Genomic DNA, 19331 nt, shown 5'->3' with positions numbered 1-19331 from the left:
ACTCTAAATATGGCAGCTTAAACTGAGAATATTTGCATTTAAAAACATTAAAATAAGTTTAAATTGATCATAAATTTTTAGCTGTTTTTACGCAAAACTGTACATGGGATATGAAGTGCACCACAAGGAGGGCTTTGGATTAGCTTTAGCAAATTTGGGACATTTAAGGTGCACTGAAATCTCTACACATGCGCTTTTTCACTTTCTGTATCCACCAGGAAAATGGCTGCCAATTTAGACAGCGATTCTAAATAGTAGTTGACGTGCATTTTAAAATAATCACAAACATTATAGCCACAAAATTAATTTTTACAAGTTGTAGACATTGCCCGTTACACCAGACATTGGACTACACTGTCAAGAGCTTTGACATCTACAATGACGTCTACAAAGCAGGCTTATACTGGTAGAATGTTTCATACCATAATTACTGTGTGTTCAGAGCTCACGTGTGAAGTATGGATACTGCTGCTTCAGCAAGAACCGAGGATGAGCACCCTTCCTGGTTCTGAAAAAAAATAACAGAGGAAATGCCTTAAGCAGGATTCTGAAACGGGGTTGAATGAAACAAGAATGAACAAGAAATTCTTTCAAAACATGTAAAGCAATGCAAACAAATATTTATTTCAACTTATTTCTACAAAAGACCACCTCATGAAGACTGGTGGTGGGGTATTGGCTCAAAAAAAAAAAAAGCAGAGAGCACTTATACAAATGCTACAGGGAGCCTTCGCAGCCAACAGTTGTTTGAACACACCTAAACTAATCACTGTTCAACAAACTCATAAAAAATGTTTGAATGCATAAAAAACCAGTGGTAAACACAGGAAACAGTTAAAACAGAATGACGGCACAAGTTTGTCCCGTCGTTCTCTTCTGTGTCCTGGGTTTTCCTATGGTTTTTCATCCATTCAAACATGTACCAGCTAGCCCAGTCCAACGCCTTGGTATCATAAAAATATGGATAGTCAATCCTTACACAAAGTTGAAAAAAAAAGAAAGTATAAAGTAGGTGACAAAATTAAAACGACAGCCAATCGGTTGGCTTTTAATTTTAAATGATAATATAAAAAATAATGGCATGAATGAAAGTGAGCAGCACGCGAAGTACCTTGTTGCTAGCCCGACATTCCACTTTGAAGCAAAATGTCCGCTTTCAACACTACATAGGCTAAACATGCAATGAGGCATTCCTTTAGGCACACAAAATATACCATAATTGTTAAAAAAGCTACGAATTAGTTGAAAAAACCTGACCACGACAAATTGGAATTAGTGACTAGATACAGTTTCAGAAATACACAGCGACATCATATAAAAATATATGGTTCCCATACAAAGATTGATCATAACAAAAATTCAGGACATTTATCAGACTGGCATCAATGTGCAAAGCAGCTTAATGAAGGAAGACGGTCTTCACTAAAAACATGTTAATATTGGGAGCTCATGTGCTTCCCTGCAAGTTGGGTGTGTAAACCCACTGACATCTTAACTAACCTGCCTGAATCATCACTTGATAGACATTGAGGAATTTTACGAATTGGTTTATTGTAGCCAGCTGTCTAGTTTATTTCCCTATTTTTCTTGGCATTTCGTGTCTAATTCTAAATTTGGTGACTAGATAGCTTTTACTATGGTCATGCACTGGTGACAACGAATATTTGATTTTACTTTAAAAAAATTTCAGTTTTGTTTTATTGCTCACCAGCCAACGATCTGAAATATCAGAGGTGCTTAAAACGTATGCTGGCATTTCCTTCCTGCAGTGTAGTACAACTAATCATGACTTTTACCATAATTTGTTCACAAATCGTAATATGTGGAAAGTATTCAGCTTAATGAAAATGTCATTTCAGAAGCATGCACAATCAACAAGGCCTCAATGACTCTCATGACGTGGTCCACTTGTTTCTGTCACAAATAACCTGAGTGCAGACACATTCCACCGAAGACGAAGGTAACATGCCCTCTTCGGTGATGAATATTTAAAAAGCCTTACGAGTAAATTTGCTGCTGAGCACGCGAAATTGTGGCATTAAAACAAAAGATCCCTCTGCGGCATCTTTCACTTGGAGGAGCGCTTGACCACAAACTTTGAGAAGCTGGAAAATGCTCCATGAACCGCTCCAGCCAGCAGAAACGATGCAGGACACAAGTTGGTAGGCGGATCGTTGGCATCCTGCGATTGTGAAGATATTTCTGTTTAGTAGATGCTCTTCTTTTTGTACCACTGTTTATTTCACCTTTAACAAGCAGCTGAACTCCTTAACGTTCGCATAATAAAATGCTGCAATGCGGAACAGTTAGCAGGGTTACCTCAATTTTGCTTTTCTACGAATTAACACAATGTAGGTAATCTGCACACAACTACAATCAAACTACAATTTTCACCTACTTCACTGCTAACATCAGCGTTTGACTGCTCAAGCACAAATACATTTTAGACATGTGAGCAATCTGCTAAACGTATCCCCACAAACTGAACAATCAGGCATCAGAAATCGGCAAGGAAGGAGGTGTCACGTTTAAATGGCACTTTTTTTGTTCAAAACATAAACAACACCTGGAAGCTTGAAGCGTGAGAGGGGGTCTTTCACGCTGACAATGTCAGAACATAGCTTGCTAGTAGGAACGTGCACGATGTGCACAATGTGTTTCTTGAAAATGCGTGCGAAAGTTTGATTGATGTGTAGGACGAGAATTGCAGCACGTTTTGACACAGGCCTTGTGGACGCTTCTGCCTGCTAATGTCAATGTGGATTCTTGCTAGTCGCCCTCTTCGCTTCTTTCTGAATATAATGCTTTAGGCATTATATTCAGGACAACGACTGCATCAAAACGTGCAGCAATTACCTACGTCCCACACATCGGTGAAACTCTCGCACACATTTTCAAGACACGCAGTGCATACATTGTGCATGTGCCCACTAGCAAGCTGCGTTCTGACATTGTCAGCGTGAGAGACCCCCTCTCACGCTCCAAGCTTCTGGGTATTGTTTATTAGATTCCATGCGCTGAATGCAAATCAGTGTACATTGGCGAAACGGGCAATCTGCACAGAAGATTAATGCAGCACTGGAACGAAGTGAACAAGGGCCATGCAAAAACAAGTCCACTGGCAGAGCACCGTGAGAGGACGGGACACGTGGTCGACTGGAACAAGACAAAATTACTGACAACTGAGTGCAATCTATCTTCTCGATTACTGCTCGAGTCCCTCATTGTTCAGACGACGCCCAACATTATCAACATAATGGATGGCAATCTGCACCATATCTATGCAAACTCATTGCGCCGCGTAATGCCCAATATATAGCTTCGTTTTCCACGACACATGCTCACCGTGAACAAGCAACAAACCGTTAAATGGCTTTCTTGACTTGGTCAGTGACCTACGTTTCATCACTGCAATAATGCTTTTACCTGCCTACACGGCATTCCGTCAAACACTGGACTACACCACATGAGCCATTGGCGTTCTTAACCTGCACCAGAGTATATAACCTTTCACTACTGCTATGAGATAGACCCATAAACGCACTTCAATATGGCCTTTATATTTAGCTCTTGGAAACATGTATAATTTTACCTTTAAGTTGCACCTGCTACAGCAGCTGGTGCTATACCAAAAACATGAAAAAAAAAACGGTGGTTTAACACGCCAAAGCTACACTTGGGATATGGGGAGCACTGCAGGGGAAGGCTTCGCATTAATTTTGACCATCTGGGTATTTTTGTGCGCATCGAAATCTCCAAACACGGGCGTCTCTACGTGTTGCCTCCATCTGAAAAGCGGCTACACCAAGCGGTATCTAACCGACATTCGCCTCCACAGCACACCACCCTAGCCACGGCAGTGGGTTAAACATATGAAATAAAGCGAGTTTTGGAGTGCAAATGAAAATATTAATCACACGTCTTATTTTCCCAATCGATGTACCTTTTGAAATCCACCATGCAATCCCCCCTCCCCTACCGGCCTACCAAAACACCTTTGTCTCAAGAGGTAATCAGGCTGTTGTTAATGAAGTATTTACAATCCGAGACTTGCCACCGTTAAAGTCATGCACTTTGTTTTAGAGATAAGCGACATTAGCCATTTGCAGCACCAGGAGTTAATTGTGTTAAGATCAGATTGAAAGCATTGACGGTAGTAGTTGAAAGAAATTGTGTGATAAATTACATCATCATCTGCAAATAGACCTACATGGGAGGATATGCAACATGGAAGATAGACCAAGCAACCTGCCTGGGGGGACAACAAAGTGGCACGAGCAAAAGAAGTATATAGTTATTAGAAGTAAACTGCATTTGAGAAGAATGAAAATCTTTTGCTCAAGTGAGGACATTAGGGTGAAGTTTGAGAAGTAGTCTGTGGTGTGCAATGTGATTGAATGCTTTAGAAAAATCGAGAAAAAATACCACAGTTTGTAAGCCTGTGTCAATGGATCAATGTAGATCGTGAACAAATCCTGAAAGTTGTGTTTCTCAAGTAACCCTTGTGAAAACCGTGGTGATACTCGAATGTGATATTGTGATTTTATAAATAATTAGCGACCTGAGAGTGGATGAAATGTTTCTGACCTTGCATATGGTGCTTGTTAGGGAAATTTAATGGTGAAGTACCGTCTCCTGATTTAAAGACCGGTGCTACCTCGACTATCTTCCAACCATTGAGATTAGTGCCTTACCTGAGAGTGGATGAAATGTTTCCTGACCTTGCATATGGTGCTTGTTAGGGAAATTTAATGGTGAAGTACCGTCTCCTGATTTAAAGACTGGTGCTACCTCGACTATCTTCCAACCATTGAGATTAGTGCCTGTCATGAGAGACTGCGAAAAAAGCGCTGTCAGAATTCTACAGACTGCGGGATGTACTTTTCGGTATAGTATGATTATTACCAGTATGATCTGAAGTAGACCAGTTTGTATTGCAAGTTTAAAACCATATCGAAAGATCCTAAATGTTTGCTTGGCTTGATTACATACGAATACTTGCTTCAAAGTCAGTTCAATTTCTCTTCTTGCCCTTTAGTCGTCAGCCCCAGATTCTCTTCAATATCTCTGCTAAGCAATGACACGCTCCATACGCACAGCACCGCTTCATGAAAATGTTTCAAATAATCAGAGGCCACAGCACTGCTAACAGGTATACATCATGGCAAGTTCCACAACATGCAATAACTAACCTGAAAATACATAATCGGTGGGTGCACCGATATGGCAGCAGTGCCTGGACCGATGTGTCGAGCAAATGCGCTGACTTCTGAACGGGTGGTCCAAGCGGCCAGATGATGGATGAATGACCATTCCTGGCGGCAAAGCGTACGGAGCACCAACGAAAGGCCAGGCAGTACTTGGGTACAGCAGGTGCAGTGTCGGTTGGCCAAGGGAGGCCCTGGCAAAGCCTTTGAAACTGGACTGGAAGGCAGCTGACCCAGGACAGCCAGCAGCAGCACCTGCAGGTGCATAATCTGTGAGTGTGCTGACACTTGTTGAAATACAAGAAGAGCACACACAAAGCACGAATGCTTACATCAAGTAGATTTTTAATCGTTTAAAGACAGTAACCTCCAAGGCACTAATAAGAACATTCCCGGAACACCCCAAGTGAAAGTTAGGTCACAGTAAGAATGTATTTATTAGACCCGCAGGTACTGTGAGTGGGGTATGCATGATATATGCAAAGCTAGCTACTGAGCTAATTTGCATGGAACGCATGCTAGCAGCTCATCTGTATCCCTTGCTTTCAATCGGAACTGGTGTGTGATAGTTGAGGCTCCTCCATTTCAATGTCTGACTTGTATCTGCACGTTCATTTCTCCAATATAAATCGAGTTGAGTGAGTGCCTACAGCTTTCTTGTTAGTCTCTGTATGGCCTGCGGTTTTGCGAAAATGAGAACTTGCGAATCGGCTCAATTTTCTGCACTAATTTAAACAATACATATGCCTCTGATATCAAGCCCCAGACTTCCCGAGAGCTACTCTGACAGAATCGGCAGGCGCCTCGTAGGCGTTGTGAAATCTCCCCCACTACCCCGAGACTATGCTAACTCCCTGCGAGGCCACATGCGCGCATTTCACCTTCAATTTGCACGTATGTGAATTCTATACCTCTATGAACTCTCAGACGGGCGTCGTCATATTCGTGCCGGACTCGTGAAACTCGGCAACGTAAATTACCGCACTCGCTCGCTGGCGCGCGGCCCGAACTCTCTCACCGTTTCCGGCCCTTGCATACTATTTTCTCCACCTTGCACTTTGTAAATTCTCATGTTTAACTACACCTCGTGCGCCCTCATCTCTTGCCTGCTTTTCTTCCAGCACAACTCCGTCAGCACCCGGTCGACGCGTACGCTGTCGGGGCGCGTTGGCGAGCGAGTACGGCAATTTCGCTGTTGTCGAGCTTCACGAGAACAGCACACATATCGCGGCCCGAAGACCGCGAGGCGTACGGTCGCCGGTCTCGCGAGCGCAATAGCTGCGAAGCGCACTGCACGGAATTCGTGAAGGGGGGGAGAGATTTCACAACACCTACGAGACGCCAGCCATGGAATCACGTGTACGCGTTTTCACATGCACTTCCAGGGAACCTCCTGTTCATGTTATTTCTTGGTATACCGCGGGTATTCACGAGGGAGGACTAATCACAGCGTTGTGCCACTCACGCGAAATGCGACTGCGATCTGCAACCGCAAAGGCACTGTTTGAGAGAGACATAAACAAACGCCCCGGTGTTAAAGAGCCTTGCGTGATGTGAAATTATTAGCAGCCGTGTACCACAGCGCGAGCATCGTAGCCAAGGTCTAGCTTCAGCGTAAATTGATGCTGACTTCTGCGGAAACGGTGGACTGGGCGCCACACAAGTATCTCACGTAGGCTCTCAGAGCAAACGAGATGGGGGTCTAGCGAATTACTGACCCATAAACACCAGAACTCGTTCCAACCAAATACAGAATAATAAAAAATGCGTACTTACCCGAGCAAAAACGATGTTTCCAACGTAAAATTCTCCTTCACTGTCGTCTTCATCTCGCGGACACACGAACACGCTTTGTTCTGATGCAATGTCATCCACTTTTGACGCGCAGTATTTTATCCAGCGATGATCGTTCTTCCGGGGTCCCCATGTTCAACACACGCGTAGGTTAGAAGGGTAGACATCACCCATAAAGCTTCTATAACTATGATTTAAGCTTGAAATAGATAAAACAGATTAAATCACGCCACCAACCACTCGGCACAAAACGCCATGAAAAAACACACACAAAAGTGAGAGATAGTTGCCAGACTTCAAATGCAGCACCTCTACGTTTGACGAAAATTGTGTTACTACTGTAATGTTGGTAATTATCTTTCTGCTTTCAAAGTCTGAAATGTGTTTATAACTTAATTTAAGGTTTTTAAACACAAAAAGTGAATACACATAAAGTAATTGACATATATACTGATATTGTAAAGAGGTTTGACGTTTGTTTTGGTTTTGTTTTCACGGCGGGCTTCTCAAGAGAGAACGTGCGAGAAAACGAGCTACTTTGGGTTTAGGAAGAGGGCGGTAAATGTCGGCGTGATAGAAAGCAAGGAACAGGTGCTTACCCTGGTCGTTAAAAAAAGGAGCTAATGAAACCCTCACGTAAAAAAAAAAAAAAAAAAAAAAAAAAGTTCGACGAGGAATCGAACCATTGACCTACAAAACAGTAAACGGACGCGTTAACAAACAGCTATGTCGGCGGGCGCTGTTTGAGGCGCCTAAAACAACTCTATACTTACGTAAGTTGTCAACGAATATTGTTGCTTGTGTCTAGTCATCGCCTCCTTTAACGATGGTCTAGTTTATGCTGCATTTTTGAAATTCTGGCTGTCCTAACGCTTGTTTCTCACGCACCGGTCTTGCAGACGAGGCCGCATTGCTAGCGCTGCAAGCGATTGAGCCAAAGCTCCATTATGTGACTCAAGAAAAGCTATCGCAGTCAACCCGACCTTTTCTGCGCAAGCCACGGCAGCCACGAAATAAATGGAATGTGTCGTTAGAATTATGGCGTTGATAACGCTTGTTTGACCGGCACCGTCTTGCAGACAAGCAACGTCGCTCTAATACTACAAGCGATGTCACTCCTGGCATGTCAGGCGCATCAAACCCATCGTGTAAAACGACTGCTAACAGTGCGAAAACCTCCGAGTTTGTAACAAGTGGGGATTTGCGGTGGCGGCGACGTAATAGGTACAGCAAGCAGGTAGGCAGAACAGCAGCGTAGGGTTACAACCTTTCCCCGAAAAAAAAAACGGGCCTTCCGGGGGGGGGGGGGGGGGGGGGGGAGGGAGGATTGTGTTGAAAAAAGACGCCATGTTTTTTAACATGCAGTGCCATTTATTGTAGTGTTTTCTTAGAGAGAAATCAACATAACGTCTGTACTGAAAGTGATTGAGAGCTTGGTTAATCGCTCTGCATGTGCTTCACTGAAAAGTAACCGCAATTGCTGACCGCGGCGGTAGAATTTCGTTATTTTGTTCTTCCCTTAGGTCCCCCTCCATCTGAGGCAGCGCGCTCGCCCGCGTATTTTCTCTGCTCGCGTGTCTTTGCGCAGCTTGTCGACATAGGCGTGCGCAGAGTTCTCAATTTGGGGGGGCAAAGTCTTACCGCCGCGCCCCCCCCCCCCCCCCCCCCCCAGAGCAACTCCCGACCTCTTCTCACTGAAGGCTTTGCGGTGCAAACGCAGTGAAAAGAGGGATGGTTATAAAATTTTTTTTCAATGTGATGGAATTGCAACACACACAAACTATTTCTGAGCAGAAATTTTACTTTCATGTGTTACATCGGCAAGGCATGGTGCAAATTTGGCGCCCCCTTCAGATGATTAGGGGGGGGCGGCCGCCCCCCTCTGCCCCCCCTGTGCGCACGCCTATGCTTGTCGACACGTATTTATCGTCTTAGTTTTTGAATTGACGCTTATAAAACGCCAAAACGGGCATAATCACGGCACAAAAGCCAAAAAACCGGCTGATGACGGCTGGTTTTAGATATGGACCGGCAACCGGCCCGCTGTTTAAAAAACCGGTCGGGCCGGTCCAAAACCAGGAAGGTGGCAACCCTACGGCAGCGACGAGCGAAAATGATTTTACACGACCGCCCCCGTCGGCCTGCGCAAAAAAGGAAGATAGAACCCCTGCATACACGCCCTCGAAGAAAGCTGTACAGCCGATTCAGTTTGTTGTGGACGAAGAGCAACCGAGGCTGCAGCCACAAACTATTGCGCTTGCCGTGGTATGAGCCAAAGCATATCTTCACATAGTTATGTTATCGTCCGTCTGACTGTTACTTACTGAAGGGAAAATTCAGAACACAAACGTTGACGTCTAGCGTCTATGCCAGACATAGACGCTGCTGTTTAGGCCCTAAAAACCACCTTCAGGGCGTCTGTCGGTTCTGTCTGATGGCGCGCTCGCGCCGCTGATTACGAACGAGGCGTCTGTTGGCGTTGACTTATCGTGTTGGCGAGCCGGTAAACGCCATCACGGTTAAACTCCCTGTTGGAAGACTACGCTGTTGGGACGATAGAGTGCCGACAGAGCTTCTTATTGGCCCCACAAACGCCATCAAGGTTAAACTCCCTGTTGGAAGACTAGGCTATTGGAACGATAGAGTGCCGACAGAACTTCGTATTGGCCCCACAGGCGTGCTGTGAGCCCAACAAGAAAGTCTTGTTGGAATTTTTGCCCGGGGCATAATAATACGGGAACAAATTCTTAGGTAAATTCGATTTCGTTGAGGACACCGATGCCTCGCGTAAAAGTTTTATTTATAGGACTACAAGAGGCATTTTGTAGCCTTTCCTTCCCGTGCACCCAGACATCGAAACGAACCTTGTGATACACTCGAAGCAGTAGATTAGTGCAGAGTGGAATTTAAACATTCAGCACGTTTTGTTCAATTTACGAACAGCAATTTTAGAGCCTTTCCCCTGGTCTATGTGGAGAGTTCATATTTATTCTCTCAACGGGCGGTGAAATAGTGCAATGTGCGGTTTAAACATTCAGCCTGTTTTTGTGCAATTTTGCATGCTTGCATTCACACACCGTTCTTTTAGGCACCCTAACGATAAGGTGCCGTGGTAACACCCCAATCGAGAAGAAATACTTTTTAGCACCCCTTTAACGGTCGTAGCACCCTATGAAACTGTTGATTACACCCCTGAATTTTGGCACCCTCGAGGTGGGGTGCCCGAGCAATATTTGGGTGCTTGAAAGGTGCAAAAAGGGTGCAAAATGTTCAGTACACCCTCCTTGCACCTTAAAGGGTGTAAAAATGTTAAGATTTACACCCCTTCATATGTGGCACCCTCATGATTGGGTGCCGGAGCAATGTTTTAGTCCTTAAAAGGTGCAAAAAGGGTGCAAAATGTTGAGTGCACCCTTTTAGCACCTTTAAGGGTGTTAAAAAGTTTAGTGTGTAGTATAATTGAATGGGTGGGTTCAGAAGTCATTACACCCTTTTTCTTAACTTCCAACGCCCTAAGTTGTATAGTTCCTCTTGTTGTGAGGCGAAAAGGGCGTTGACCGACTACAACCCCTTTGGTTTTGTGGAGGGTGTTAAAACGTATGAAATAGCTCTACAGTTGCTAAAAACAGCGGAGCTGGGGGTCGACCTATACTCCTTTCGGTGTTGGTAATTTTTGGTAGGTTTCACTAGGCTTCACTAATTTTTGTTAGGTTAGGCGATGTTCGCGCTAGCCTATGCTAATTGCTGAGGGGTGATGTCAAGTTTAGCCAGATTTTACAAGGCTGTTTCAGTGGGTACCCCACAGTGACAGCGGATCCAAGGGGGAAACAAGCTAGGTCGCCCCGAGCTCCGCTGTTTCTATAGCCTTGCACCACTACTGCCAGGTGCGCCCATTTTTTTGCGTTTTGGTATCCCTAAAAGACTGTCGGGAACCGCGGGGTCACAGCGCAGCGCGACTGAAAGAGTACCAGCGTGGCAGGCTTTCGGAATCGAACTGCCCGTGCAGAGCTGGCGCACCAAGCACGCGCCGCTCGCTTCTTTATTCTCGTCTTTCATAGCCGGCGCCAAGGCGCCGGCTAAGAGCGCTAACCAGAGGGCGCTACAGGGCCCCCCGCCCAGACGGAATGTCGAAAGTCACTCGACGGCGAGGCAGGCGGCCGTTGGTTTTGGGGGCGAGCAGTGGAGTGTTTAAGCCTGCGATGTCTGCGCGGAGTTCGTTGGGTGGCGTCTCGAGGTAGGCCGGTTGGAGGTGGTCCAACGAGACGACTTCTTCGCGGCCATTCAAGAGGATGGTGGCGGACTTCTGGGTCTTGTTAAGGACACGGTACGGTCCATCGTAGGAGGGGGTAAGAGGCGCCTTTCCAGCGTCCCGCCTGAGGAAAACGTGTGTCGAAGACGCCAGGTCGGCATGCACAAAGATGCGGTGGTCAGAAGACCGAGGTGGAACCGGTCGCAGGTGCTGCATGCAGTCCTGCAGGCATTGGAGGTACTCAAGCGGCTGGGGCGAGGAGGCCGTAGGGACGAACAAATCGCCAGAAAGACGCAGGGGTGCGCCGTAGACAAGTTCAACAGTTGAACCGCCGAGGTGGCGACGAAGGACGACACGCAGGCCAAGAAGCACTACAGGAAGGTGATCAACCCAGTGCTCTCTATCCAGGCGCGCAGTGAGAGCACTTCTTAGCTGGTGATGGAGCCGCTCAACGATGCCGTTGGCATAGGGATGGTATGCCGTGGTGCGGCAGTGTTTAGTGCCCAGCAAGCGGCTCAGGGAAGTCAAGAGGGTACATCCAAACTGCCTGCCTCGATCCGTGGTAACAATGCTGGGGCAGCCGAAACGGCAAACCCATGTCGAAACGAAGGCTTTTGCGACCGTTTCTGCCGTGATGTCCAGAATTGGTACGGCTTCGGGCCAGCGGGTGAAGCGGTCAATCATTGTGAAAATGTACCGGCAGTCACGGGAGGGAGTAAATGGTCCGACGAAATCCAAATGCACGTGGTCAAAGCGACAGCTAGGTGGCAAAAAAGGCTGGGTTGGGGTCTTCGTGTGGCGGGTCACCTTGGCTGTCTGACAAGCGAGGCACGAACGGGTCCACTGGCGGACATCAGTGTTGATGCTCGGCCAGACGTACCGCTGTGTAATGAGGCGCTGCGTGGCTCGGATGCTGGGGTGGCCGATATCGTGGAGCGAGTGAAACACAGCACGACGAAAGGCAGCCGGAACGAAGGGTCGAGGCGCCGCCGCTGACATGTCACACCACAGTGAGCCAGGCACGAACGGATGGGGCACAAGTTGTAGACGAAGGGAACCCGGGTGGTCACACAGTGCTTGCAGATCAGGGTCTTCAATCTGCGCCTGAGCTAGGCGTTCCCAGTCCACAGCAGACGCAGCACTGCCGATAGAGGTAATGCGTGAAAGCGCGTCAGCAGCCTCGTTGTCGGTACCTTTGATATGCCGAATGTCCGTCGTGAATTCCGAAATATAGGCGAGCTGACGGAGTTCCCGTGCGACATACTTGGAGGAGTTCGTACGGAAAACGTACGCCAGAGGCTTATGGTCCGTAAGAGCGTGAAACGACTGGCCCTCCAAGAAGTGCCGGAAGTGCTGGATGGTGGCGTAAATGGCGAGCAGCTCACGACCAAAAACGCTGTAGCGCGTCTCGGCAGGTTGGAGCTTCCGAGAGAAGAAACCCGGCGGGTGCCACTCGCAGTCGATTCTCTGCTGGAGAACAGCGCCAATTGCAACGCTGGATGCATCCACCATGATGCGAGTGGGGACGTCGGTTCTCGGGTGGATGAGAAGCACCGAATCGGCGACGGCTTGTTTAGCAGCGTTGAAAGCGGCTTGTTTCTTTCTGGGACTTCTTTCTGCGACTTCTTATGAGGAGAATATTTCCCATATTGATAGTACATTTTCTTTCAGAGATATAACTAATGATGAGCTAGTTACAATTGTGGCTGGCATGGCAAATAATAAGGCAACCGGATATGATGGGATAACAGTCAAAACGCTGAAAGACAATGTTGATGTTCTCGCACCGATTCTGCTTAGAATGTTCAACCATTCTCTGCAAGACTGCATTTACTCCGAGGTTTTAAAAATTTCCAAAATCAGCCCAGTTTATAAGCATGGGGAGGTTAATGAACCAAGTAGTTATCGCCCTATATCCGTACTGAGTGTCGTAAACACAATTTTTGAAAAGCTAATTTTGTTGCAACTGCGGGTTTACATAGATTCTCATAACATTATAAATGATTTCCAGCACGGTTTTAGGCAAACGAGATCCACGTCGACAGCGGTCATGGAAACGACACAAGCAATATGCACATCTTTGGATTCTAATGAAATAGCGATTGGAATTTTCTTAGACCTGCAGAAAGCCTTCGATACGGTGGTGCATTCAATTTTGTTACAAAAATTACAAAAGTACGGCATTCGTGGACCGGCTTACAATCTTTTCACGAGTTACTTAGATAACAGAAAACTGTTTGTCTGGACAATATTTGCTCTTCACCCATGACTGTAGAAACCGGAGTACCACAGGGATCGGTGCTAGGACCAGTGTTGTTTTCTCTTTATATTAATTACTTTCCGAATCCTAACTTGCTCTAAGGCAGTATCGTATGCTGATGATACTGTCATACTTTTTAAAGGCAAAACACTCTCCGAGGTTCAACTTATTATTAATCAGGAATTAGCGAGAATCTTCTCTTGGTTCAAAGCAAATAAACTCACTATCAATGGTGCAAAAAGTAAATATATTATGTTCACTTCACGAAGTAAAAACTTAGGCGAAGCAACATTGAAAGTTCTCATAGATAATTTTGAGTTGGAACAAGCTAATACAATCAAGTACTTGGCTGTTACACTTGATTGTCATTTGAACTGGAAGACCCACATAAATAACGTGTGCTCAAAACTAGCTTCTGTGTGTTATGTATTGCTAAGAACTAGGATGTACTTTGACCTGTCCACGTTGAAAATGATTTATTTTTCTCTGTTTCATTGCCACCTGACATATTGCTGCGAGTCTTGGGCTTTTACATTTAAAACTTTCCTCGATCCTTTGTTTAAACTGCAGAAAAGAGCCTTGCGTATTATCAACTTTTCCCAGTTCCACACTCCTACTGAAATATTGTTCCGTGACCTTCAGATCTTGCCCATAAAGCTTCTTTCCGAAATGAAAACTGCAATTACTGTGAATAAGATCCTTCATAATAATCACCCCAGGCAGCACAGGACTTTTCGGCCTTACTCAAGCCGGTGTACTTTGGCCGGTGATTTTCTGCCCGGCCTTTCTCCGGCAACCATGTTCGGCCCGTGTCCAAATGTGGGCCTTTTGGCCGTATACGGCCGTACTCCCATCACTGTCCAACGGCCAGTGTCCGTCGGCCAGTCGACCGGCTTACGTTCATACGGCCAGATTCCAGTCGTAGGGCTCCGGCCATCCCAAAGCCACCTGTGTACGGCCGAAGTACGTCCACCGGAGGACAGCCGAGATGCGGTCGTCGGACTCCAGCCGGACTAAAGCTGCCGGAAATTCGGCCGTGCTACGGGCATTGTAGATCAGCCACAGTACGTTGACTGTACTGAGGCCGGTGGACGACTACTGCATGCAGCGCAAGCAGATGACTCAATCGCGCTGTACAGCAGCACAAACCCACCATTTTGGGTCCACTGCACCCACATCAAAGTGAACCAGCACGCAACCACCAGCCGTCCAGCCTTCAGCGCAGCCAGGCTTAATTATCAGCGTCAGTTTACACCAACATTAATTTATTCAACGCACCGCGCACCGTGCTGCGCGGTGCGTGTACGCGCGGTGTACGCACCGCGCTCGTGCTGGAAAGTGCGATGGTACCAGCAGATAGACGAGCTTCGAGGGCTGCGCGAGCAAGAACCTCCCGGGGAAGATGAACGATGGCTAGGACGTGGGGAGGAGCCGCATCGGTGATCAGAGGACGTCCTAAGCGCTTCAATGGAAGCGGCGAGTTGATCGATCCGAGTCTCTAAGCGGGACACGGCCGATGACTGCTGACGAAGCGAGGATAGCGACTGAGGGAGAAGTCGCGTCGTGAACTCTATCGGCAAGCTCGACGGCGCGGTCGAGGGTCAAGTCCCCTGCAGCAGCTAAAACGATGCGAGTGGACTGTGACAAGCGCTGCAGAAAGAGCTCCTTTAAAAGTGCACCGTTCGAGTCCACAATGCTCGCGCCCACGAGCTGTCGCATGGTGTTGAGCAGCTGGGAAGGGCGGCGATCTCCAAGCTCTTCGTGGGTGAGCAGGTGCCGGAGGCGCGCGCTCTCGGACACCGTGGTTCGGTCCAGAATACTTTGCTTGAGCCGCTGGTACGGAGCATCGTGCAAAGGTGCACCGATAACGTCTGCCACCTCATCAGTCACCTCAGGAGGCAGGTTGCAAAGCAAGTGGCGATACCGAGTAGTCTCCGAGGTGACGCGGTGCAGATCGAAGACGGCTTCGACCTGGGCGAACCAAACGTGTGGGTTCTTGCGCACGAAGGTGGGCAGACGGAGCTGTACGACTGCGACGTCCGGCGGCAGCGAGGAAGCGTCAGGCAAAAGACGGCCCGAGGGCGCGAGGTTGCGGGGGTCGGTCATGTCTTAGTCCGGAGTCACCACTGTCGGGAACCGCGGGGTCGCAGCGCAGCGCCACTGAAAGGGTACCAGCGTGGCAGGCTTTCGGAATCGAACTGCCCGTGCAGTGCTGGCGCACCAAGCACGCGCCGCTCGCTTCTTTATTCTCGTCTTTCATAGCCGGCGCCAAGGCGCCGGCTAAGAGCGCCAACCAGAGGGCGCTACAAGACTAACACCTTTAAAATGGTATAGTAAGAGGTGCGCATACGCATGCGCCCCTTCTGCTCACGCTACAACACGCTCGATAGCTGGCTTCCCTATTTGCGGTGGCGCACCGCTTACAAACGGCAGAGTCCTTTTGCTTGGAATTTTTTTGCTAATGCCACCGAACCTAGCTCGAGCTTAAACAGCTCCGATGGTAATAAATTATGCCAATTCCTATTTTTCTAAACATCGTTATGAACAAACATCCTCCCGCTTGCATAAAATGTTCAGTCCACCAGTGTAAACAGGTACAAAATACCTCCAATGTTGCAGTCCTTTTACATGTTTTTTCTTAGTTATCGGTCCTTCACACCCGTTTGCTTTGTTTCCAACACCCTAATTTCTAGCTTTACACCCACGTAGGAAAAATGGTGTTGAAGTAATCAACACCCTTCTTGGTGGGTGTTGAAGCGGAGTGGAATATGTTTGGTATTTATTAAATTCTATGACTTAATGAAATTATAACAACCTTGCGTATAAAATGTTTTTCGAATTCCGCATGCTGACTTGTAGGTGCTCATATTAACATGCATAATTTCGAAATTAGTGCTAAAATATGATTTTTCGTGGCAAGCGGAGGACTTTCCACTGCTGGCTATAAAAGCAAAAAGGGTAGATTTGTTACTGTATGTACTCGCTCTCTCCGTGCATATTCTAAGATTTCTTGCTCAATTGAGCTGTGGTCCAAGTGTGACTTGTCCGTGTTGAAGGTGTCTATATGTCATGCTGCGCGCTCAGCCGATACACATTGTCATGTGTAGCTGCGTTGCCCACACCCTTTTTAGTGTGTTAACCTTACACCTTTACTTTCGGGTGTTCTCAAGAACACCCTTTTTTAGCCAAAACACATTTTAAAGGTGTGTGCTATGGGACAAGATTTTTACGCTCTTTTAGGTAAAAATGGGTGTGAAAAAGTTTAGTGTGTCCCTTACTACGAGTGCGCGAACACACGCAGTCCTGTTGACTGTTTTCAGGCTCTGGCCTATACAGCGGCATGCCAATAAACCCTCCATCCATTTTCCTATGCCTGCCATCATGCAGTCCTCGATCTATTACGAGACGCACGTCGCCAACAAAGCATAGTGGTAGTGTGGTGAATGAGTGCCTTGCCAACGTTACTAGAATAGCTTCAGTTGTAAAAGTTGGCGGTGCTGCGCGGAACCGCCGCTTGCCCGCGCGCCTCGTGGCGCTGCAGTCGCATCGAGCTTCACTTCTCCCCGTTTCTCCCCAGACGGCCGCGTCGACGGGCGGGACGAAGCAACGTGGGGCGAAACAGGGGCGAAGTGCGGGGAACAACTTTGGCGTGTTACGTGGCTGTCGGTTGGCGTCAAATTTCGTCAACCAGAATTTAAAGCCCTGGATAGTCCCGGTTGACCCGAATGCCCGGGCCAGGAACAGTTCGCCGGCAGGGCCGTGTGGCCCGTAGCGTTAATAGGCTGGCCCTAAACGGGCCCGGGCACAATGCCGCGGGCTCGTGGCAGGCTCGAGCTCGACGCCGAGGTCCTGGGCTAGGCTGGTTCTTGAAGCCATGGGCATGGGCCCTAAATATTTCCTACGTGAAGTGTAGGGAAAAAAAAACATTAAAAATAATGTTCAGAGTTTATTTTCACGCGCTTCCAAATGTTAGCAGAATACGTCTTAAAACAAAACGACGACTAATACTGATAGTAAGCGTACTTTTATTTTAATTGAACTTCATGCAATGCATCAAGATTTGAAATTTGGGAGTATGACATGCCAAAGATACGGATAATTGATTGGTTGTAGGGTGTAACGCACCGACGCAACGCAGGCGATGTGGCGCGCCGTAGTGGATGGCTCCGGAATAATTTTGACTACCTGGGGATCTTTAACGTGCGCTAAAATCTCGTACACAGGGGTGTTTTTTGCGTTTCGCCTCCATCAGAAAAGCGACCGCCGAGGCCAAGAATCGAACCCGCGTCCTCGTGCTCAGCAGTACAATGCCTTAGCCACTGCGCCACTGGGGCGGGAACGGATGAATTCAGACGACTTTGAGCTGTGCACCTATGTATATGTACACGTGTGTTTTAGCTGTGGCCCCCAGCAAAATGCGGCCGCCGTAGCCGGGAATGGAACAAAACATTTCAGTGCACCTATAGTACTAGTGTATCGAAACCCGGAGTAAAATATTTCAGCAAACAAACTTTTTCTAGAGACACTCGTCTGGCGTCGCCAAGATTATTGTCAACAAAGGGGATGGTGGTTCTGATGTAAGAATACCAGCTATTATTACGCTGACGTGTCGTGAACTGAAGACGTTGGAATCTAACGTGTGTGCTCCACTTTATCTTAAATTTTCGCATTTTAGTCCATGAGTGCTGTAAACGTACACTAGATGCTCCGTCTGATTGCCCGCTGTCAAATGCACTCAACGAGATATGATGAACAAATTTTCCTTACCGTCTCAGAAAAAAATAAATGACCGGGCCCGGGCCTGGGCCCGGGTCGGGCTCGTGGTGTCAGCTATATATGTGGACGATACACTGGTTTATTTTGTTTTCTTCATTTGGTGACCCGCAGTAGTTGGGCTGTTCTCTTTGTGTATCAATCATAAATCTGTTCTCGTTAGCCCGTTAAACTGTCCTAATGTTTTTTAGCACACGAGATCGGATTGATACAGAGTGCAGAGGAAAGGTAAGAGTAACTTTAATTTCCCCCTGAACATTGACGGCGGTAATTTCGAAGTCACACATACACGCAACGAGCAGTTTTCTTTTGACTACTGACCTTGAAAATAGTACATTTGCTAACTAGCCTGCTCGAAGTGCATATCCAGGTAATGAAACGTATGGGTTTAAAGTGTAAGATATGTTTAAATTTTGAAAGTGATGCATATTCAATGATGAGACTTATATATGCTTGCGGTCGAAATCATGCTTTGAAGGGAGCGCGACATTGGTGGTGACCGCGTGCTAATATCTAACACACCAGGACGTTCGTTTTTCAACGCATCACGGAATAGGACGCGATGCGCTTCACACCTGTAGCCTCAGTTGTCTTTTTTCGCACATAACCACTACCGTGGAACGGTATAAGCTCCGCATTAAAAACAGGACGGAGAACTTGTGCCGCGACATCTCAGTGGTGCACTAGCCCCGAAATACCAGTAGCGGCGGAAACAGGAGAACGACGCAGGGGACACAATTGCTTCTTTCGCTCGGGCACGCGATATTAGCCTACAGAGCATGAAGGATAAATTAAGCAGAGCTTAAAGACTTCGCCCGGTGCTTCTGCACTTTTTCAATCGTGATGCACGCATCATCACATTTTTCATGCGTACACGCGCGTATGTTTATGCAGGATTCAGAAAACCGCGATGGGCGCCGATGGAGACCGGTTTTTGAAGTAAAATACGCGATGAAACATACCAAGCCGCTGTGTGTTGATATCGGTTTCGTCTGATATAACAATTTCTTCAATTGAGAACGCCCGCGCACGTGAAACGACGCGTAAA

General features: G+C 47.1%; 1 long non-coding RNA gene across 1 annotated transcript; it reads right to left on the bottom strand.

The window, feature by feature from the left end:
* Positions 1–670: 670 nt before the first annotated feature.
* Positions 671–7285, bottom strand: LOC144174646 (uncharacterized). The gene is made up of 3 exons (XR_013323501.1): positions 6984–7285; positions 5193–5462; positions 671–2182 (listed from the first exon to the last, which is right to left on the bottom strand). It is a non-coding gene; the product is annotated as an uncharacterized LOC144174646 (long non-coding RNA).
* Between the last annotated feature and the right edge of the window lie 12046 nt (positions 7286–19331).

This window comes from Haemaphysalis longicornis, unplaced genomic scaffold (genome assembly GCF_048455015.1).
Source record: "Haemaphysalis longicornis isolate Haplotype H1 unplaced genomic scaffold, Haemaphysalis longicornis Haplotype H1 scaffold_3, whole genome shotgun sequence".
Taxonomy (NCBI): domain Eukaryota; kingdom Metazoa; phylum Arthropoda; class Arachnida; order Ixodida; family Ixodidae; genus Haemaphysalis; species Haemaphysalis longicornis.
This window is presented reverse-complemented; position numbering and strand designations above follow the sequence as displayed.